Source organism: Polistes dominula, unplaced genomic scaffold (genome assembly GCF_049000335.1).
Source record: "Polistes dominula isolate Pdom_NZ unplaced genomic scaffold, Pdom_raw_medaka contig_77, whole genome shotgun sequence".
NCBI lineage: Eukaryota > Metazoa > Arthropoda > Insecta > Hymenoptera > Vespidae > Polistes > Polistes dominula.
In genome coordinates, this window is record NW_028301152.1 from 5,470,259 (window position 1) to 5,494,688 (window position 24,430).

Consider the following 24,430-nt stretch of genomic DNA (forward strand, 5'->3'; position numbering starts at 1 on the left):
CTTGTTTTCGTGTGTTACCAGATGTACATACTCGATGATAAAAAGATTTTTTTTCTTCTTCATATTGATATTGCCGAACGGAATAATTCTTTATATTCAAGTATCTGAAATTATTTTACGATAAAACTTTTGTAGGAAAGATATCGATTGAAATTGATTAATTTTATTTATAATGTATTACATATATATATATCGAGAAAAAAGTGACATAAAAATAGATATAATATGATAGTAAAAAATATATGTAAAAACGTATTTTGTATAATGTATAATTTTGATCGATCATTACAACATTAAAATAAATTTTATTTATATAAGTTAAAAAATAATCACGAGTGTATACACTCAAATTAAGATGAATATATCGCAGATAATTTTAAAAAGAATAGAACAATAATTTTAATAAAAAACAAGATTTTTAAATAAAATACTTAATATTTACTTATTTATATAGTAATCTAAATAGGTCTATGTGTAATTATCTTATTACTTTTCTTAAAACCTATACATAAGTAATGATCATGTATTAAGTACAAGTAGATATCGAAATCCGTGATCGTAACGGTGCTTCGTGTTTTCCCACAGGGAGTACCGAAAATTTGGAAGGAAGGGGCAAGAACCTTAGGCCCATCTGTAGGTCAGCAGGGCCCAGGATTGACCCAGAACAGGTTTCTCACTCATCTTCTCCACACGATTTTCCTTTCTTCCGATATCTGAGTCAGGTTGACCTCCACTCGGCTGTCCATCTTATTTGGCGTGTTATTCCGTACGAAACTGGTTTGCTTTCCCATATATCCAAAGGCTCACCGGTCACTTAGGGGGAGACAAGAAGAGTGGGGCACACCAGTAGACCAGTACTTGGACACGCTCTCCTAGCCTCTGGTCAGTATGCAATTTTGTCTCGTGATCGACGCTTTCAACAAAGTTTGTTCCTTAAAAAATCATTCGGATTCATCTTCAAACCCGGTAAGATATTAACCATTATTTTAAAGCATAGTCTTCATTTTTATTCCTATCATATTTACTCCTCATTTTTGTAATTCAAATCATATTATTTTCCATTAATTTATATTTATGAATTTTGACGGGTTATAAAAATATGATCTTACCTGAAAGAATTTAATAATAATGGAGATCTTTATAACGATTAACATACGATTAATATTAATGAGAAAAATTATTTGTGTTAAATGAAATACGTTAAAAAAATAGATCATCCAAATAGTTCTATCCTTCAAAAGGCCTCTCACAAGTGTCATCCCCTTTTCATTTTGTACCACTCCGTAAGTACGTACTTTGTACTATCCTGTAGGATCGTCAGGTTTTCCAAGTTCTCCCCTTTTTGGGGGCATCCACTCGAGGGCGGAGTCCCGAAGTAAAGCGGCCATACTGCCACCCCCGTCTTACCAGCTCTCTTCTCTATCCCCTCTGGCAAAATAAGGGATGAAAAACAGGACGAGAGCAGCGCAGCTTCTCTCTTCTTCTTCTTCTTCTTCTTCTTCTTCTTCTTCTTCTTCTCTCTTCCTCTTTATCTATCTATCTATCCATCTTCCTCTCACTCTCAAGCCACCGCCTTGCTTACGAAACCTTCGTCAAGATTCCCCGCTTCTCTTCTTAGTTTATGGCTGCTGCCAACGTTCTACTAAAGCTTCTATGTTACTTTATCGTCTGTGTAAGAAAGAGAAAGAGAGAAGAAAGACTGTTACAAACGAAATTGTTGAAATTAATTTAGCATTTTTTATAGTTCGTTTCTTTTATAATTTTAAAAGTATTCTTTATTTAATTTACGTAAGATTCTCTTTAAAGTTATACATTTTTTACAATCTTTTTTTACGTTTTATATTGAAATATTCAAATACGATCTATGATTAATTAATGTGATTTTGAATTTGATTCAATATTAGAAGGAAAAAAGGATTGAATTAATCTTCCTGATTTCTTTTATAAATTCCCTTTATAATTTTTCATACCTTGTATACGTTAATTATTGAAAATTTTTTTAGTAGTTCGAGCAGAAAATATTTCAAAATAAATTTTTTTACGTCATATTCGAGCGTCGCTAGTTTCATTCAAGGTTTATTTACGATCGTAGCTTAGGTATAAGTATGACTGGTATTGTGCTCAGCGAGCATTGTGTTTACAGTCATTATTCAAGGTAGTCGGCAAGGATCTTTTGCAGAATATGAACATATTTTTGCTATGCATTTTACTTATCTTTTTATTTAAGTACTTTTTGTTATACATTATTCAGAATTAAATTTAAAACTTAACTAATATTTAATTCATTTATTATATTAAAGTTTTTATTGCTGTAAAATCTTGTTCCCTACATTTAAAAAGTAAGTTCGAGAATGTAATAGTAACACATTCTTATCTTATATTTTACATATTAAATTGATAAATAAGTCATATATATTATATTATTCATGCTACATATTATATTTTTTATATATTTATATAGTATTCAGGATTAACTGTATTTGAATTATTGATCGTTTTAATTTAAATGACATGCAACTATACAAGTTGGTGCATTGTAAAAATATATAATCCTTTTGCAATCAATATAATATTGAATCCTGAAGATCATCAAGTTTATTCCCAGCTTCAAAGAATGCTGTACAAAAAGAAACTAACAGGCAGGAGTAAACTGAAGGAAACGCGTTTGCATGTTTATACATTTATTTACGGATTAAGGCAGATGGTATATCGATTCCTAATTATTGACCATTAAATTTATCAAGACATTAATATACCTAGACGTCTTCCTTAACCAAATTCTTAACAATGTTCCCTGACATGACTCCGCTCATTAAAATTCCCAATTATCTTGCAAGAAGGTCTTAGGATACTAGATTACGCCAATTGCGTGTGTACAAGAGATCGCTATATCTCATCTTTTTCTCTCTACATTTTTCAAGAAAAAAAAATTAACGCGTTCAACACAGCCCATGAGAATCAAGAATCAAGCGTGTAACACGTATCTCATTTTTTCAGTTCGTTTAACATCACCATGGCAGCGGCTTTGTACTTTGACAATGAAGCAATGAAAAAGAAAAAGAGAAAGAGAGATAGAAATTGAAAGAGAGAATGGGTGGGTGAAAAGGGGGTTTCCTAGTATTCCATCTTATTCTCCTTGCTTCTATCTCCCACTTCACAGACGATATTTCTCCGTTGGAAGCTTCTCGTAGAGTGAATGCTCCTTAATTTCCTTTGAGCCGTTTGCTTCAGAGTAAAATCCACCCTCTTCGCCGCTCTCCTCCTTCCCTTTACTCTCTTCTTCTTCTTCTCCTCCTCCTCCTCCTCCTCCTACAGCTTCTCATCCTCTTCCCTTCGAACTCCTCAACGGTCCCTCGTCTTGCCAACCTCGTAGTATAACCGACCTCACCTCGACGTCGACTTTATCTCTCTCTCTCTCTTTCTCTCTTTCTCTCTTTCTCTCTCTCTCTTTTACACACTCTCTCTTCTTCTATTTCTCCATCCCCTCTTTCTCTCTATATGCAGTCTATGCTAGTACGCTTCTCTTTCTCTTAAGCACTTCACTTCACGTTTCTGTCTCAACCTTATTCTGTAATTTCGTTTACAAATGAAAGGGCCGCGAGCTACGACTTTGTACACCGGGTACGCATCCTCAAATGCTTCAGTCCGTGATTCCGTGCTATCTTCTCCCCCCCCCTCCACCCATTCTCACCCCCATAACCTTCTTTACCACCCCCTTAGCGTTACGAAATATCTCGAAAAGGGACAGAGATACAGACAGATACCACTCTCTTCCTTAGCTTTTGACTATGAATTTTAGACAATATTTCGATAATTGGATTTAATGTCATTTTCTAAAAATTCTTTTTCTTATTCTGATTACGGTCTTTTGGTTCCTTGATAATTTTCTTGCTAAATCTTAGAAAGGTCAATGAACTTATGGGAAAGGAGATCAGAATCTCCGAAACTCGGCTATCAACTTTAAAATACGTATACACTTTCTTGGTTTGGTTTCATTTTACCATTTAAAGATACTTTCGATTATTTGATTACATTAGATTCGTAAAAGTGGTAAGGGAAAGCAATATATCTAACAGCGCTCTCGCTAAAGTCCTATAAACGTAGTTATTTCTTATATTTTGATGGATAATTAAGTAACAGTAAGTCATACGTATTCGCTAATTGGGTTTCCTGCAAAATCTACCAAACTAATGAATTTAAAAGGAATATCTATATTTAGAAGAAAGAATCCAAATGAAAAGAAGAAAAAAGTAGCAGAGAAAACCTCAACGAATTCGAGATACCCCGCACGTTCGTCGCGGTATTTTAATTCGCCGGGAATGTTGGCCGACCGCCAAACGTCCACAGAGATTTCTTAATACCCGCCACAAATGCCTGGCGTGTGTACCATCGTCGTTCATTGGAGATTGGAGAGGAAGTAAGGCCGTTGAGAAAAATAAAGAGTTAACTTTTGCCTTTTTATAAAAATGAACAAATGGAGAAAGAATTATCGAGATGGGATGTTAAATTTTGTGTCAAGGTTTTGTGTATCATTATTTAGGACATTCTATTATTCGAAAACCTTATTTTTCTTTGCGATAGATATCTTGAATATTTTTTATATACAAAAATTAAAGCCTCTTTTTTTATTATAATGATAATATTATTGAATCAAAACTGGAAATGAAACATTAAATAGGGTTGAAATTTTGAATAGAAGGAGAAAGTAGCTACAAGTTTATAGTATTATCCTGTAGGAAAATAGGGTCGAATTTCGTAAGGTCACAAGCACCATCTGAAATACTTATCGTTCCCTCCCGTACACGCGTAGACATTCGAAGCATCCTCGGCCTTTCTCGAGGCGACCCCCTTGTATCCTTCAAAACCGTTCTCCACCAAGCTTACTCCATTTCCCTCTTTCTCTCTTTCTCTGTCTCTCTTTCTCTCTTTCTATTTCTCCGTTCATCTTTCTCGCTATCCTATCTCTTCTTCCCCTTCCTCATCCTCTCTCACACTTTCTGTCGTCGCTGGCTTTTGTCTCGTGCGCGCATTGATTTCTGGGGCCAACTTCGCTTCGTTGCCAGCGTCGTTAAATTATAATCGCGAAACACCCGGCTGAAGTTGCAGACAAAGCCAACGGAGGACGAAGAGCTGGGCTGCCGTGACGGTAGTGGTGGTGGTGGTGGTGCTGCTGCTACGGCAGATTTAGAATGGAGGAGGACTTGCGGGAATGGTGGTTGAAATAGAAGAGATACGATTCCGGGTGCCGGGGGGTCGAGTCAGAAGAGTATAAAAGTCGTTGATGCCTCTACTACGACCTTAGAATGCATCGTCGATTTCCATGGAAGAACTTCCAAACAAGCTCTGACTATTTGATTGTCTGAAGGAAAAAGAGATAGAAAAAGAAAGAGAGAGAGATTAACTTCTTAAAACATTGTAAAGGTTTTTTTCTACATTAAGGAGATAAAATTATAACTTTTGTATTGTCTACCCCATTGTCTTTTACCCCTTGTCATTTTCATAGACTGATAGGTAAAAATTTGGAAAAAAAATATTAAAATTCTTGATAGCATGACCTTGCTAAGACATTTTCTTCCCCTACTTAGATACGTTAGCACGCGTATTCACTCCTCCCACAGTAGGCCGCCAAAATCTCAGAGTCACCCTTCGACACCCTCTCCAACGTCCTAACCATCCACGAACAAGGAAAATACGTGGGTTGCGAGTCGAGAGCGAGAGCAAGAGGACGAAAAGTAAATGGGGTGAGTTGTCGGCCCGCTCTGCTGTTTGAGTTTGAAATTACGAAGCGAGAGGATTTATATGCCGGTGCCGCCTGTTCTTGCACGCTGTACTAGAAGTTTCATTTATTTAAGGCGCCTAATCGTAGAGGAGGAAAACTAGATGGAGGGAACAGCACCCTCGGAAAAGAGAATAAGCGGCTACCCCCGGTCCTCCTCCTCCTTCTCCCCCTACTCTTTCATCGTTTACTCTTTACCTTCCGTCCTTCTTCCTTGCTCCTAACTGGTCCTAATCTAACGATCGTACGACTTCCACCGTCTTGCGAATGCTTTGGAATACCAAAACTTAAGTACCCTCGTGCCTTACGCTCTTAGACTCTAGCGGACCTTACCATAATTCGACGACGTACATAGTTACTCCTCGATACTAACAGTGTTTCCTCATACGGACTAAAATGCCTTGGATTAAGATCACATTGCGCGTAATCGTCGAGCGCTTTCTCATTTCTTGCATAATTACGTTTAAACGGTGAGATGTATCGTAACTGATACCATTGCATTTCGCATAAACTTGTATACGTATAAAGGTATGTATATAGCTATACATATCTATAAATATATGAAAAAAAACATTCTTATTTTTCCAATCGTTAGTTCATGTAATTGAAATAGTTAAAGACCCAGCGTGAAATTGAATACCAAAACAACGAACCTAAGAGAAAGATCATAAAATACAAGTCCCTCGGAAAGGGCAAATAGACACAAACCGAGATTCAGCGTAAGAGTCTCCGCTTTCGCGTGCTCTTTCTACGATGGTATGTATAAATTCGTGAAAGTCTCCGTAGGAGTACCTCGGAGCACCCCTTATACCCTACCCCCTTATTCCCCCTTATTCTCCTTGCAGTAATTTCGAGCAGCCCCGCCTAATCTCGTCCTAAAATCTAATTCTGCCAACAATTTCTAAGCCGGTCCATTAAAATTCTAAGCACAGTGCTAGGAGAAGAGAGAGAAGAGGTTAACGTAGAAAGAGGAGAATGTGGATGAGAAGGAAACGAAGTAAGAGGAGAAGTTGTAGGAGGTGGAAGTGGAGAAGAGAAGAGAAGAGAAAGGGTGCGCGCGAGAAGAAGGAGGGAGGAAACTCATGGCACGGTGTGCCGGAGGGTAGTTGCGAGAGCTTCGCTGGTTTGGGGCTGGCTGAAACAATAAGAACGTTGCGGAGGTAGCGGCCCTAACCCTCAGCAGCCCCGCCATGCCGTAAGAACGCCGTAAAAGCTCGCCTTCGCGTGGTTTCATTGGCTGAGCCGGCGCGCAACGAGCGAGATATCGCGCAAATAGCGACTACGGAACGACGCTTGCGAGCGCGAGAAAGGTTTTGAGTGAGACGGACGCGGAGAAAAGCAACCCGTACATAAGAGAGAAAGAGAAAGAGAGAACGTCTAACTGAAAGAGGGAGTCTCTTAAGGAGAGAAAGAGAAAGAGAATATGCTAGAGACCGGCATATAAGCATTCACGATGCAGCCGCAGTAAAAGACGCTTTTCATTGAGCCGTCTTATTGTGAAACCCAGCTCCGCGCCCTGAAGTTTCCTACGACGTTAGGCGTGATCGTTTATTTCTTCATTCGTTCCTCTAATCGAGAATGCTTGCCATTTTCATTTAGAAAATTTATACTTTCGATGTAGAAAGTTTTTCCTTTTATCTCTAACTTATCTTATACTTCTCCTATTTCTTGTAGAAGATTTAGAGAACTTTAGTAACTCCTTGCATGATTAACTTCATCCTGGATTTCAGCTAAGCTGTAGCCGTTATAATCCCTGCTTAAATATGTTCCACGTCAATTAATTCTCGTGTAATCAGGATTCTTTCGAAATACTCGTTAACGGTTTTGGTAGTTTGATCGGGATCAACTATGAAGACTTCCAAGTTTTCGAGTGCCACGAACAGGTTGTCGTGGATAGCACAAAGACGTAAACACTAGTACTTTAAGAGAGTACCGAATTATACACAAATGAATAGAAAAAAATAGAGAGAGAAAGTTTTATTGAAAGTTTCTCAAAGAACGTATCTTTTAAGACGAAGGTTGTCGAAGGTATTTGAAATGACGGAGATGTAGAGGTAGAGGGGTTGAAAGTAGGTATGGGTGAATGGATGGAGGTGGGGGAGAGGCGCAAAAGGAGGACCTCCTTTGCGAAGCTACGGGGCAAATGCAGGTTTCAGGTTGCTTCACGTGCACAATTACCGGGCATAGGATGGGCGCGGGTGGGAATGAAATTTCGTCTTGTGCAGCGGGAGCAAGCAAAGTGTGCGCCGCGCCCTCTCCATTCTGCACGGCCTGGGGAATTGAGTTTCGCCATGAGAGAGCGAGAGCACGCAAAGAAAGATAGAGAGAACGAGAGTGAGTGAAAGGAGACTGGGTAGCTGTGTCGAAGAAGGAACTGAAGCGGGAAGAGAAGATAGCGAACAAGGAGAATGAGGGAGAGAGAGAGAGAGAGAGAGAGAGAGAGAGAGAGAAGGAATGAACGAAGGAGAAACCATGAAGGAAGACAAGGACAGAGAGGCCTCTGCTTCGCTGGTGTAACACTGTTATTGCCAATAATGGGTACGACTATACGCATCCATGTCTCGCTGCTCGATCGAGAAATTGATTTAGGAAAAAATAGGATTTATAGTCGTCCACCTGGGTGTTTCTCGACCTTTCTTGCAACTCACTACTCCCTTCGCTCATTTCCAAGAAGAACCACGATTAATTTCTTATTAATTACACTTGTTGTGTTATCATTTTTCATGTTGTTTTGATTTAGGCACTGTCCAAACGATATTTTATTTTGTAACATAATCATAAACGTTTCGAAATATAATACATGATTAGAGAATCTAAAAATTTTTAAAAAGATTTTTCCTTCTGATAAAGGTTTTTCTTGAAAAATCACATTAGTGATTTTTAATTAATAATGAAAATATGCAGTAAAGAACAGATAGTCATTTTCGAGTATGAAAAACAATGAAATAATTAAGGATAGATTCTCATTTCCAAACGTGAAAAAGTTCCATTCAAGTTCGCTTAAAAAAGCTTAATAAGGATGACAAAAAGAGAACTATCGTTAGTCGTTTGCTTCGAGTTCGACAGCACCTAATCTACGTCTCGAAGTAAATCGAATGAACTCTCGAATTAAATACAGCTCTCTCTGTATTCCATGCACGACGAAAAGGGCTGCAAGAAGACGAGAAGAGAGCGAGAAAGTGGGAGTAGGTAGAGGCTGACTCCGGACGAGACGAGGCGAAGCAAGCTTCCTTGTATTTAATTACCAACTCTAAGTCTCCAACCGGGAATGAGGGAGCTCTCACCCGGACACTCCTCTTCTTCGCCACCATACTCACTCACCCTATACCCACCTTATATTCCCCCATTCCTCCTCCCATTTGCCTTCTTGTCCTCGCTTGCTTTTGTCTTATGCGACCGGCTGGAAAGATGCATTGGCTTCCTCCGACGTCTCAGCTTTTAAAATAATCAGCCATCCTACGTTCAGGATCTCGCTAACTCTATTATTTCTAGCTTCCACTCTGAAAAGTTAAAAACTCCGAACTCACTTTCCGACTAAATTTATCTGTGTCATACGGAACTGACGGAACGCAGAAAAAGCATTACGAAAACTTTTACAACAACATGGACTCATTTATATACGAATCAAGTGGTTCCCGTTGTCTCTAGAAATTATTTCATGCAGACGTCGCTAAAAATGTTGCAAAACAATTGAAAAGGCTGAGAAACTTTTGAACGGAGAAAGGAAATACATATAGATATATATATATATCTTGTTCTCTCGTGACGAGGTTAATAGGCCGAAGGACACATTAATCGCACCTTGATAATTTTTCGTTGGTAGAAAAGCTAAAGAGGAGCCTCGCTTGGCGAAGTCAAAATTAGACAGTGGCACGTCGAGTGACATCAAAGAGCTCTTGGAGGCAGCAAAGAAGGCTTCCTGCCCCTTTTCATCCCTTAAATCCTAGCCGAGCGGTATTTGCCGGGGCGACACGACCTGCCTAGCTTTCTCTCTTTAGTAAAAGTGGCAAGACGAAGAGAGAGGGAAGAAACGCGAGCCAGAGAGGCCAACGAGGAGAAAGAGAAAGAGGCGGAGGAGAAAGAGGAGAAAGAAGAGGATGGAGGGTATATAAGCATCTCTCTCTCTCTCTCTCTCTTTCGCTTTCCTACTAGGAAAAGCAGCCTCTTCAACTCGGTCCGCGGCAAGGTTCCCTCTCCAGGAGCACTAACCATCACCTACAGCCACCCACTCGCCGTATACTCCTGGTCCTGGGTTAGCGCAAATATCGCCTTTCATATTCCTTCGAAGGAGCAGAAAATCGTTACGGAGCCTTTTGCGCGCGCGCTGCGAGAAACGGCAGCCTCGTCCGATTCACGCCGGCTGCTATCGGCCCGTCTCTTACCCGCAAACGCGATTTGGTCTTGCTAGGGACTCTTGGTGGGGGTGTAAGTAAGTAAAGTTTCTCCCTCTCTCCATCTTTCTCCCTTTCTCTCTGCGACGTACGAAGCGACCTCGCTCTTTCTCTCTTTTCGCCTTTCCCTTCCTTCCTTCTTCTCCCCCAACCGCCTTCCACCCTCCCTCTTTCTTCACCGCGTATCTCTCCCCCTTTTCTCTTACTCTCTCTTCGCTTTCGATCGTTCTCCGTGGCGACTCATTCTCTCTCTTTTCATCTTCGAAATACGAAACGACGAGAAATGTGGTTTCTTCTCTCTTTCTCGCCCACGTCCCACCTTTCCTATGCTTTCCTCGAACCGCTCCTCTCCTCAACTCTCACATCCTTCCCTGCACCCTCCACCATATTCGGAGACCCTCGATGGGGTTGCAGAACCGTCGTAGCCTGCTATTAACCCACCCTCTGCTTTTCTGCTCCTCTCGCTCGTCCGCAAGAGTACCACCCCGTCTATCCCCGTTCTCCCTCTCTTTCTATCTCTCTCTCTTTTCTCTTTCCTCTTCGGCAGCTTTTCTCCTTTACTCTTTCTCTCACGAGGCACGAAGCCCACCCTTCTTCCTTCTTCCACCGCCTCCACTACAGCGACTCGTCTAAGCGCGAACAAAGATGGCGGAAAACTAAACAACTAGACGAGGGCGCAAGGAACTCTCCCTCGCTCTTTTATCGCAACGTAATTGACTCCAGCCCTGGTGGTGGGGCATCTCGTCTTTTCTGTCCCTCTCTCTCTCTCTCTCTCTCTCTCTATATATATATATCTTTCTCTCTCTCTCTCTTTCTCTCTCTCTTTCTCTCTCTCTTTCTCCTCTATCTACCTTCTTATCCTACCTCTTCTTCTCCATTTCGTTCTCTTGTAACTTTCTTTCTTTTTCGTATTTTTTGAATACTAAATAAACTCGAAAGAAAAATGCTTAACAAAAATTAATCGACCGGGATAGTATTTTCTTATAAGAAATATGTAGATAATAATAAAATGTTAAAAAAGTAAGAAATTTAAAGAAAGTAAACTCGAAAGGAAGGAATTGTGTACACGCAGTATATCAGTATGGATATAGTGGATGAAGCGTGAGGAAGGAGAGAGATCGGCTCGGGCGAATGCTTGCTAAAGAGAAAGAGAGAGAGAGAGAGAGAATGGTAGAAGTGAGGTTAGAAGCGCCCAGGAAATTTCTAGAAACTTTAGGTTTAGCAATTAACGTCAGAAATTAACGACGCCCGCCTGCCTGGAGCGCAAAGCGCCAGAGAAATTAGTCTCGGAAATTCTCGTAAAATTTCTCGTTCGCTCGCGGGCGCAACTCTCTTCTCCACTCCTCTGCCCTTCTTCATCCTTCTCCTTCTCTTCGTCCTCTTTCTCGACCCCATCTCACCCCCCGCGCGTATACGGTGCACGAGATGGTAACATGGCGTTAGCAGTCGGGCCGAGCGGTAACTTTCCGGAAATTTTCATTAAGCCTGACAGTAATGACGTCATCAGTCAGTTGAGGCGACCTCATTTGAACTCGTTCCTTTTAAAACACCACCTTCCTATGCATTTTCCAAATCATAGAATTGCCGATCAACTTCCTCAATTCTTTGGAACACTTTATTTCTCGAAGGTAGGTCGAGAATAATCGAGAATGATCAGGAATGATCGAAAGGAACGTAGAGTCTGTACCATTCTCGATTAGATGATTGATATCATTTAATTACTTCCAATAACAAACTTTATATTTTTCGATTAAATTCTATTCTGTGTTCCAAAACGTTAGTGGATGACCACGAAGTTTCTGTTGCGCTTTAAGATCTTCGAGATTAATTCCTCGAGGCAATGTACCCGCGTACCTACTGGATACTCTCGATCGGCTAAACAACGAAGCAAACGATAACAGCGCAGGATTGTATTCGATCGAAGCGAAGAAGGAAAATTCATGGGCCGCACGAAGGAATCGAATATCGTTGCATTTCGAAGGAAAAGCCACATCTCCTCTACGTAGGTACTTAGATATAGACGATATTCCCTGAGGGCGAATCGAAACGACAACGAAGGTTCGAAGGTGGAACGCGAAATGCTCTCACCTCCGAACTATCGGAATGGGTTTAAATGTGTGCGTAGAAGGTGCATCATCATTGTGCACACACATTACCCTGGTGTATCGTTTCGATACATTGATATTATATATCCTTTTGTTGTTCGCTTGGGTTTAACAGGAAAGACGAATTTCTTCCTGAGGAACCAAGGCGAGACGACACGCTACGTAGTAATTATCTCCAACGATTGGTAATAAAAAAGGGAAGCTCAAGGGTTATACTCCGGAGTGTATCGTTCCGTATAGTAGGTGGGTGTTCAGATAGCGGCCGATTCAAACGAGCAAGGAAGGACTACGTTGTATAGGGTTGCTTGTGAGGTACAGGGAAGAGAGGAAGAGGAGGACTCCGTAGGTTGTAAGTGGTAGCGATACCGCCGGTAGTTCTCTCTCTTCTCTCGTTTCCTCGACCCTTTCTCTCTCTCTCTTTCTCTCTCTTTCCCTCTCTCTTTCTCTACGGACGCCTCTCTTGCTGCAGGCTTCGAGGCAATATAACTCGAAAATGGTGGCTGGCTTGCGAGTGCCGTTATCATTTCTTAGCCCGGTATCAGCCCGCCCTCCCGGTTATTACTGCACCCCCGAGGCTACGCCATGGACTCTTAGATAAGCCACCCACCGCGAAGGTGTATTGTCTGTTTCACCTACCTTCACCTCCTATACGCTTCGCTCGCTCCTCCGTACGAACGCGCAGCTACCCCTCCTTCTCTCGCTCTTATTCTCGCTCTCTTACTTTATCTCTTCCTCTCCTTATAGTCCCAGCCACTTCCGACACTCGAGATGTATAGAATTGTTTGAGAATCGCCCGAAGCGCCGCGAGATTACTTGGGAAAACGGATATGTCGTTCGGCTTGGCACTTTGAAGAAGAGAAATACTATTCGAGATGGTATGCTCTTCGATAAGTGCCAAACTCAATATACGCAAAAATTATTCTATTTTATTTTTAGGTACGTGTCTAAGGTTGCAATGCTTTGAAAGATCGACTTCAACTTAATGCGTAAAAATGTGTTACTTTCTTACATGTATTTTTAATAGTTTGACAAAATACCGTTTCCTATCATAAATGAAAAGAACGAAAAGTTTCTCTTATGTATATTTTGTAATGAATTATTAATGATAAAAATTAGCTAACAAATGTAGAAAACATGGGAACGTGATAAGCTACATATGTCTATCTTTTTTGAATCATAAAATGGCGATCTCTGAAATACGTGATACTGCGGGGTAGGAGAAGATCAAGGATGCGAGGGATGAACCTATCCTCAGGGTAAATTCGGATGGACAAAGCCGCAACGTGACCGATCTCGTCTGTGTTGAACTGCGGTTTGAACGAATGTTTTGCATTTTACTCCTGCCAGCTAATTTATGTGGGAGAAACGCCACCCTCGTTTCACACCCTCTTGCCTGACTGGTCGACCGTTTTATTTTCACTTAGACCTACCAAGGAAATTCTCAAATCCGCTTTACCGGAAACTGACTCCGTTCGAGGATCCCTTCGTACTTTTTCCTTTTTTCTCTTTCTCATTTTGCTAAAGCGGATCTCATTGTCCAAGAAGAAATACGGGTAGATAAAAGGTACTTTCTATAAAAAGACATACTTTTCTTTTCTTTACCTTTGTTATATATAATTTTAATCATCGTCAAAGTTATCTAAACAATTGATTACTATAAGTCAGGTTATTTTAATTGATAGCGATGGGATGAGAAAAACTGATCTTAATGTTTTTATTAAAAACTTACATTGTATTAAATTCTTTTTTATGAGCATATATCTATTGAATATTAAATAAAATGACTGGACTGTAAATTAACTATATCTTTTCTTTAACGATATGATTTAAAAGAGTGTCAGCTCGGTACTCGTAATAAACGTCGGATTTACAAGGATGTAAAATTAATATGAGATTCACTGGTCGCATATGAGCTCGAGGCAGAAGAGAAAGATAGGAGAAAAAGGATAGAATGAGAAAAAGAGAAAAGAAAAGAAAGAGGAAGGGAGAAAACAGAGATGAAAAGAGAAGGGGGTATATTTAGCACAAAAAGCCTCTAATTTCCAACGAGGGTGTAAAAACGGGGTTGGCACTCGGGTAGGTATACGCGGGCCGTTTGTTGGGTCTATAAAACGCCGCTTAGCTTTTTTACCTCCTACCTCTGGCCACCGAAAGGGGTGGTTTTAACCCCGTTAAGCTGTTTCCCGTCTTTTCTCGCGTTCCTTTTTTCCGCGGCTGCTAAATTGAGCGCAGTCCTCTCACCCTCCCTGCGGCCGCTTGCACGCGATTCTTCTTTTTTCTTTCTCCTCGTTCTCTTTGCTCCTGCTCATCCTCGCTTCTTCCTTTTTGCTTGGCCACTCGACCAGGCAGGACTTTTTCCTCCCAGATCCGTCCTTCCGTCCACGGAGACCGAACCGAAGCAATTACATTTTTTTTTCTTTCGCTATATATCCAGAGATATTCCACAGGTGTTACGGAGAACCTTTTGTAAAATATTAACCTACGTTAATTAGATATTTCTCGTGTGTTCGTTTTTTTTTTTCAATATTTCAAGAATCTCGTAACGTATTTATATAGACCATCTAAATTTGTATTTTTCTTTTCTTTTCTTTCGTTATATTTTCTAACATTATCTATTCTTCCATATGGACTATAATGAGGATATTATATGACGGAAATTTACAAGAAAAATTCTCGCTATTAAGGTTTCCTTAACTAATGGAGAAATATATATATAGTTTTCAAGTCGTCCTGGAACCTCTCGACATCGAACTTGTCCAGCACGAATATCACACATATACCAACTCAGAGAATTGGTGGGGGGATCAGTTCGAATCTGTCCCTAACGTAGTTTCCAGTTGAAACGCAGATCTGGTGTTGCCCTAACTCGGCCGGGAAACTCAGAAATCTAATGCCAGGAAGGACACACGGGCCGCGCCAGCTCGCCGTTAACTTTTAATGCACGGGATTAGTGCCGCGGGTGCACGCAGCTCTCTACCCAAACTTTGCGCTAATTTGTTCGTCTATTAATCCCGTACTTTCTACCCCTTCTATGGAAACCAAAAGAAGCCATACTTTGGAAAGGAAACGGGTCTGTGTCATTGGACGCATCACGGATTGCATTAAGTTTCATCGTTCAATGAAACTGTTAAATTTATAATATTTATTTATACGAAAATATTTTTAAGGCAATGCCTAATAACCTTAGGTCAAATTCTTAAAATGCAATTGTCTTATAAATATTTATTTAATCGAAATACAAACTCAACAACAATTTTTTATCAGATAAAAAAATAAATTAAACCATTAATTGCATTTCTTGAATGCATTATGTTAATGGTGTTGTATATAACCTGAGGTAAAGCTTGGTATTATGATTGAAAATAGCGAATCGGGAGAGAGAGAACAAGAAACTACCCTCGACATTAATCAACCGTCATCTTTGCCAGAAAGCAAGGCAGCCTCCATCATTTTCTCCTTCTGTTTTTCCTCTTCTCGCTTCGAGAAGTTTAATGACTGGACGCCTGGCATATCTTTGTAAATTTTCAATACACTTGTGAAATACCTTCTGTTCTTCTATAGTTAATATTTCTCAATAGTTTTACTTACGAATAAATGTTTTATTTCTGATGAAAATATATAATGTTCAATCTTATAAAAATCATTTGAATCGTTAACATTAAAAAAATTAATACTTTATTTGTAATTAATCAATTTTCAACTATAATACGCTTCCATTTTCAGAAGAGATCCGAACGAAGAGGAGTTGCAAAAGAAGGATTGCATCGAGGTTAAAATTTGCGTGCTGCTTGGAAGTAGTTTTGAAGATGACGTAAGGGGATGAAACGAAGAAATAATGATGGAAAGTTGGAGCGTTGAGAGACAGAGGAAGGTGCAGAGAAGAAGTAGAAATAGGAGTAAAAGGAGAAGGAGGAGGGGGAGTTGGGAGAAGGAGGAATTAAGGATGTCTTGAATAATGACTCGGTACGGTGGGGTGGGTGTTGAGGTGAATCGGGGGATGGGGTTTACCAGTCGGGTGCGCCATCTTGCCTCGGCTCTCTACTTATAATTATTGATGTGGCCCGAACTTTATATAAACTCGAAACTCGTCTCCCTCGCACCGTCGGTTCGCCACCATCTCAACCCCCGGTATCGGAGCTCCGGGGTGGCGGCAGAAAGAGAAGAGAGAGAAGGCAGCAGTGGCGGTGGCGGTGGCGGTGGCGGCGGCAGCCTGGAACCACCTCTACGAAAGAGCGAGTAGAAGCAACCCCCGGAGCCCCGGCCGTCCCCGTCCACCCCTCGCGGCTCTCCAACCAGGCGGCAGGAGGAAATTGTTGGAGTTTTCAAAGTCTGACGTGCAGGATATTATGAGCGAGGGTATGGCGTCGTCGAGAAGGTGGAGGAGAGAAAGAGAAAGAGAGGAAGAGGGAAAGAGAAAGTAAGAGAGAGAAAGAGAGAGAAAGAGAGAGAAAGAGAGAGAGAGGGAGAAAGTGCTGGAGCAGCAGCAGTAGTGGTAGTAGTAACCGAGGGTGGTCGTGAGGCGGTTTGGGGGTGGTTGGAAGGATGGCAGAGCGCCGGGGTACTACCCAGGCAAAACTACCCGCCTCGGTTCACTCTTCTACCTCCAGCCCACCCACCAACCCATTCGTCTAGCTTAAACTATATTCCAACCTAACCTCCACGTAGGTACCTTCCCTCCTTCCACGACCCTACCTACTATCTGACAACCGGGCAATACTTGCTCGAAGGCGAAGTACTCCTTCCCCCTCTTCTATCTCCACCTCCTCCTTTACCACCCCCTTCTTTTCCACCTCTTCCGCCTCTTTTATCTCCTACAACGTTTATACCAAGTCAAGTATACATAGACGAGCATCTTCACTCGCGAATACACTATTTTCATCTTCATACATTTTTCTCTCTTCGCATCTCTAATACTCGTCTTCGTCATTGCTGTTCCTCTACTCTTGCATAACTTGTCCAAAGAGTTACGCGAGAATAATTTCACCAAAGTTCACTTTAAGATTCAAAACAATTTCAGTATAATGCAAAGATGCATCTTAACTATGATATATTTTCTCAAAACTTTTACATATATAACATCTCAATTTGTCCTATTCTTCAAAAAAGTATTTAAATATTTTGACTTTATTTCTTCATATAACGTCTCAATTTATCCTGTTCCTTAAAAGAGTATTTAAATATTTTGACGTTCGACTTTATTTCTTTTTCCCTTGACAATACGAAAGTTCGTTTATCTTTAGGAAACTACGTTAAATTGTTCGTTACTATTCCAACATCATCGTGCTTCGCACGTAGAATTATAGTAAAAAGGTCTTTCTCTTTCTTTCTCTCTCTCTCTCTCTCTCTCTCTCTCTCTCTTCGTAGTTTTTGGCGTTCTTCTCATCACAACGCGAGTCGACGTGTCTCACAAAACATAGAATATAACCAGAACACTTGCGCGAGTATATTGTAAGGGAAGGCGGTGGGTGAGTGCATATATATCTATGTAGTGTCTACAGGGGGCAGAAGTATAAGCTTTCCTCTCGCAAATGAGGTAATATATATACAAAAGCTAATACGACCGAAAGTTGCCAACTTGGATGAGTCTCTCCTCCGCCAGTAACCCCCACTATGCATCTCCTACTACACCTATTCCTCCTGTGCTCCTCCACAACCGAGGACCACCTCCACTAAATATTTTAAAGGAACGTGAGAGAATCCGTGCTGTGACTCGTTAACCACCATAAAGAAATTTCAAAACTTAAATATAGTTTACTTTTACAATTTTTAAACTTTTTCCTTCGTTTAATTCGCTGTCGAATTGAGAAATTATAACTAATGATAAGAATACGTGTACTCGTATTCTACTCAAATTTTTGAAATAATATAAAACATGCATATTTATACACATGTTGTTGTATACATGTGTTTATAAAGATATCGACAATTTTAATTTCATCAAATCTCGAAATCTTATTTATCTTCAAATGATTTAATTTTATTATGCTAAAATCTTATTTCGTTTATTTTTGCCAAAACATAATAATTAAATATAAGAAAGTTTTTTCGCCGCAACGATTCTTTTGGATTCATGCAATATAAGATATAATATACATAATCGAATCATATAAAATAAGCGTGGACAATATATCATGGAGCCGAGTTAATCTTACCTTTCGGATTTGAATCAGAGGTTTCTACAACACTGGTGGTAATTCGGCGGTAAGATCAAAGTGAATTAAATCGCGAGGGATAGAGAATGAAAGAGAGATAGAAAGATAAAAGAGAGAGAGAGAGAGAAACAGTCGTCTAACTTCATTTGCACCCCTCAGACAATTGGCTCGGTCAAAAATTTCGGCTTAAACGATGGAATCGAGTGGAATGCGAATAGCGAGCCAATTGAAATTACCTTACCAAGACATTCGAAATACTCGGTAGGTGCGGCAGCACAAGGAAGAGAAATGCTTCGCCGGGAGAAATCCACGTTTCGAAACTGCGGAGAATGGTTGTAATAAAAGCGATGGCACAGGTTGTATTTTATCAGATACGTTAACAGCTTCGTAAATCAGACCTTCAAGTCGTATCTAGCACTCACTATCGTCTGACAATTTAAGACTAAGATTTGCCATAGTGCGGCTGTTTTGAGACTAATCAAAATTTGTTTAAGTTTAACTGGTTTTTTATTTCTTAATATAATTCTTATTATAACCTTAACATAGATACCTTAATATAAGGATAGAAACCTTAACATAAGATCTTATATTATATTATTTTTAATAGAATTTTGAAATATGTTTTCGATTTAATTATACTTAACATACTCGTTTGTTCGTAACAAGAACATGACAAAACTAGTAAACTTTCAAAGTAAGACCTTATTTTGTTGATACCTAAAAAAGGAACCTAAATGATGATGTCAAGGATATAAATCAATAATTAAAGGAAAACTTCTCAAAGGAACAATCATCGCAGGATGTAGTTGCAAAATCATCTTGAGGTGTTCAGATCTAGAGGACGAATTGTCGAGAAATCTTGGAGAACTTGTGAATTTCAAGCTGATACCTCCCTTGCCTCCTCGTACAAGATCTGTTTTTTACAATCAACCAAATGGTGGTAGGTACGAAGTTAGATTAAACAAACAAGAGCAGTCGGCGTGCGCGAATCGCGAGGTAGTAGGGAACGAAATGGAGAGACGTAGAATATAATCTAGCCTGTTTGAGGAGAACTGGCACCGACTGCAAGTTAGAACAAACTCCTGGTGTACTCTGGGAACGTACCGGCAACCAATTCGCCGCCATACTTGCTCCTTTTCTCTCTCCCTTTCCCTATTTCTATATCTGTCTGTTTGTCTATCTTTCTCTCTCTCTCTTTCTCATACACACTCTTATACACACAAACATACTTTCTCTGTGCATACATGTGTGTGTACGTGTGTGTATGTGTATGTGTGTGTCCTCGACTTTCTCTCTTTCTCTTATTCTCTCTGTCTGCGTATCTCACGCAGATTCCACAATTGGGTAAAATAATTCCTAGAGTATGGTAAATAGAAACAGAGACGCCGATGGACTAGAGAATCTACTTCTATCCTTGACAATTCAATGACAAGGATTAACTTGTCTTCCTCCTTCAGAACACTTTCAGCTCGGCCCAACTTTCGATATGTTGAATGTATTTTATTCATTTCAGGATTAATCGAAGTAACTTTAAATGTTATTTCGAATTTACTACAGCCCTTATTATGTCAAATTTGATGCCAATAAAAATAAATATGATTAACATTCATGAAATAATAATAAATTAGATCTTTCAATTGTTCGCAGTCAAAGATTTTTCCCTTATTTTTTTTAATCCTCAGTCATTCTCTTTAATAAATTAAATAAACCAATATCCTGAACGAATAAATAGAAATAGAATTACGGCAAGTTATTCAAATCTATCTAAAAAGAAGAGGAGAATCTTTCAAAAAATGTAATTATCTTTTGGACGAGTAACTAGAGTTTTAATGGAGCGATAATTGATTGATAGACACTTCCTTTATTAATGTAAAATCTACTAATTGTAAGATGTTTTAATATGTTTACGATAGAAAAGAAAGGATAGTTCAAAGTCAATGAATTATTTTCAAGTGTTTGCATATATTTCTATCTGTCAATAAAAAATTCGTTAATTGAAATTTTTTTATGCGAATAAGAAATTGTTAAGAAATGTACAGATATCTACCGAATTTATTTAATTATAAAACAAACAATTATTCTATTTCCTTAAGATTATAAGAATGCAAGCATAATAAAAAAAGAAAGAATCGTCAGTTATTCTGATGAAAAAATATATATGTAAATATAGGAAAACCATATCTTGGTGATTTTTCTTCAGCAAAGATACAGATCCGAGAACGACGCTGAAACGACGAAGTCGGTGGCTCATGAATATTCATTTCTTGCTAGTTTCTTACAGGCGGTCGTCGCGATGGTGAGCATAGAAGCGGAACAGCCAGGACTGTACTTTTAAGCAGCAGAGTGGGGGTTCTGGATCAATGCCGAAGCCACGCCTCCTTCGTCTTACATCCTACCCCCATCTCCGCGGCTACCTTCCTTTCCTTTTGCTTTTCCACCCTTTTCGCTACGCGCCCATTCCCCTTGGAAAACCTCGCCCCATGTTGGATACATATATAACTATATATTTCTACTCGAAAAATGCACCCTACTACGTAACATCTTAAATAATATAAATCGTAGAAAAAGCCATGTAATTAGAAAATAAAAAAAAACAATTATATATTAAAATTATTTCCTATGAAAAATAAGAAATATTTACCGGAATATGCAAACTAATATTAGTTTAATCGAGTGACTTTAATTAAGAAAACGACTAAAGTTTTAATTGATCGGATATATGAAATTAAGAAAAAGATAAACAATGATTAACCGTGGTGATATTTGATTTTAATGATATGAAATATTCTGTAATTACATGATGCCATATAAGGGTGCATCTTTCCTTTTTGAAGGAAAGAGCAGCCTCCGGGTTCTTGGTTCCCAGAAATGAGAAGAAGACGAGAAACAAGACGAGAGAACTGTAAGTTAGAAACGACATGTCGTTGAACGATAAGATGTCAGAGAAAGATGGGATATATGTATAGGTATCTATATATGTATATATATAGAATATATAGAAAGAGAAAGAGGGGGAGACAGAGAGAGAGAGAGAGAGAGAGAGAGAGGGAAATTAAGAGAAAGAGAAAGGAGAGAAATGAGAGTCAAAACGAAACGGATGAGAAGCAACTATATATGTGTCTATGCAAAATATTTCCAACATGATGAAAGTGTATGCACATAGCTGTCTTAGGAAACGTTCTGTAATAACATCATGGGAGACTTATCGCGAATATGATGTTTTTCCTTGACAACAAGTAATAAAAAGAAACATTTCTTTCTTTCTTTCTTTGTTTAATACTCTTACTATGCGCAGCTAAAGTTACTTCCACATAAATCATTCTGTGAGACAAAGCACCAATAAAGTGGATTTGAACTAAATAATTTTGTTAAGCCTATATCACTTATTTGCATTGTATTGAAGTAATGTACATTTCATAAATAACAGACGAAGCGCAACAAATAGGCTTCAATCAAGTAATTTTCTTTAACCCATCTCTCATATTTTTTTTGTATAAAAGTTTTTGTATCGCATAAGAAATTAAAAGTATTATTTATTTTTTAATAAGCGTTACTTTCGAAACTCATTTTTTTTTTACTACGGCCAGTTTTGCCATAGCAAGAGAATTAAGAAGAATTAATTCTATTGGGTTGACTTATATGTAATGTTGGTATTTTCAGTATAACCCATGAAACAAATTAATTATTTAAATATCTATTATTTTTGATTGAAAAAATTATTGTAACTATGTTCAATAAATGAATGAATTCTTTCTTCAATGGACATTCCACAACCACTGATAATGAAATTCATTGATCAACAATCATGTTACGTCAATTGCCAATCATAAGTCGGTCAATCGGTCGGTCGGTTCTCGTTTACGTTCGACGCCTCAAGTGCCACAGGCCCTTCCTATGGAAAATCAATAGGACGGAAGAAAGGGACCGAATTCCTACTACGTCTTTGCTATCCCACGAGAATTGGCTTGAAATCGTCGTTCGGTGGAATTTCCCGCGTATAGCATCATCGAATCGCTAGGAAATCGGCAATATCTAACATAAGTATACTATTTCCATTAAAGCAAAATGTGTTCGATTGTATAGACATAATTTATGAAATATGGACGCATTGATGACTACTCTCCAATTACAATCGTTTCAATAATAATCGATTGCATGCGTGATAGTAGAATAATTTCTCTCATTTTAATTGATGAACCGATGATTGTAACTTGGAATATTTTTTTAATTTAGATTTCAAATGACAAATTGATGATATTTTATTAAAAGATTATTTATGTTTCGTTCTTAAATTACTTTTAATTTTTAGGTTGAAATTTAATATAATTAGTATCTTAAATAAAATAAGATATCATTATGTATATTAAATAGGATTTTTCCTGCGTTATATTAATCAACCAAATGATACAGTTTCATGTCAATAGATTTATATTTTTGAATGATATGGAAAAAAGCCTTCAACTCTCATTAACACTTATCATTGTACCGTGATATTCTTTTCACTTATTTTTTTTTTCTTCTGCGAAATGACATGCTCAATAACGGAAAGAGTCGCGATTGGGAACCTGAACTATTTTTTCGTTCTGCATATAAAACTAAATTATTATACAAAAGTTTAGTGTATAAGAATAACAGAAATTTTCTAGGTATATTGAAATATTTTGTATAAACAATAAAAATAAAGATATATTAGCTGTAAAAAATTTATAACTAAAATAAAAATCATTGTGTACGATGACTATACGCTCTTTGTTTTACTGTTATGTTTTTTAGAATTATTTTCTTGTAAATAGCCATTGCATCCTTTATTTTGTAAATTAAAATAATAAATTAACTATTGGTAATTTGGTACATAGCATATGGCATATAAAAACATGAAATTGTCATATCACTTGCATGTTTGAGAAAAATATTAAAATAAATTTTTTTCACAATAATAATGATTGTTTAAAATGCTTCTTTAGATGCTTCTGAATACTACAAATCATATTTAATAAATAATAATTTTTGCTTGGTTCTTTATTTGCTCGAAATAAATTTTGCTTACCTTATCTATGACGTGAAAATAAAATGAAGTATTCGTAATCGTGCAATGTTTTTCTATTTTTAGTTCAGAAAACTGCCGTAAGACGGCAGCAGTACCTATCTTAGCATGGTTTCGAACCAGATGCCTCTGGCTCTGCAAAAGCTGTTTCCAGCGAGTCTCAAAGATCCGGTTAGTTACCCTACGAGCATCATGGTAACTCTGTAGATAATCAACCATAATCACCGACTATCCGTGGCGCGAAATCATGGGATCGTTCATTTGACACTCTACGACACCCCATATAATTACCCACAGATTCGATAAATTGATCATTCTGCAAATGCCAAAGGCGATTTGTGGTCTGCTAAATAATTTACGCACGATAAATTACGAAAAATATTTTTCAAATATTTCACATTTAACGATGTTCATTTTTTTTATATTCGATAGACATAATACAGATATGCCATAATGCAAAATATTAAATAAAAGAAAAAACAAATAGATATACAAAATATAGAAACGTAGTTTCTAATATCTATACCAAAAAATAAATATGAAATTACATATTAATATAAGGAAAAATAAAAAAAATTAAAATCACACGTAGTCGTCGTCATCCATTAGCGGAAAGCGCATAAACCAGTCTAGACAGCTTGGAACATGGCATCGAATACGATTTTCCCCGCAGAGCGCAAAGGCATTGTGCAATTTATCAGTCCAATTTACCGCTCGAGCCAACCGGCAGGGAAATTGAAAAACTTTCGCGGCGAATTCAAAGCTGCTTTTAATAATGCAAGTTGTTCTAGCTATGAAAAGGACAATGAATGGTAAACGTATGTCCTACTCGTTCGAAGAGTTTCAGTTTTTTTTTCATTCATCTCCTCCTCTTTTCCTCTTCCTCAACCACCTAGCTTATTTCGTGCTTATTTAATACACTTCATTAAAGTATCCTTCAATAGAGATTTCAATCGAGTATA

At 38.5% G+C, this 24,430-nt stretch overlaps 2 long non-coding RNA genes across 7 annotated transcripts; one reads left to right on the plus strand and one right to left on the minus strand.

The window, feature by feature from the left end:
- Positions 1 to 377: 377 nt before the first annotated feature.
- Positions 378 to 22,792, plus strand: LOC107064385 (uncharacterized). Of its 5 annotated transcripts, none has more exons than XR_001475477.2 (3): positions 378 to 966; positions 11,982 to 12,169; positions 15,996 to 22,792. It is a non-coding gene; the product is annotated as an uncharacterized LOC107064385 (long non-coding RNA). The 5 variants fall into 5 exon arrangements; XR_016178413.1 differs by having other exon boundaries at positions 890 to 966; positions 11,949 to 12,169; XR_016178410.1 differs by lacking the exon at positions 378 to 966 and adding an exon at positions 10,987 to 11,795.
- On the minus strand, positions 973 to 10,204 carry LOC149030679 (uncharacterized). Of its 2 annotated transcripts, XR_016178415.1 has the most exons (3): positions 9,109 to 10,204; positions 1,296 to 5,359; positions 973 to 1,109 (listed from the first exon to the last, which is right to left on the minus strand). It is a non-coding gene; the product is annotated as an uncharacterized LOC149030679 (long non-coding RNA). The 2 variants fall into 2 exon arrangements; XR_016178414.1 differs by having other exon boundaries at positions 1,109 to 5,359.
- Positions 22,793 to 24,430: the final 1,638 nt, after the last annotated feature.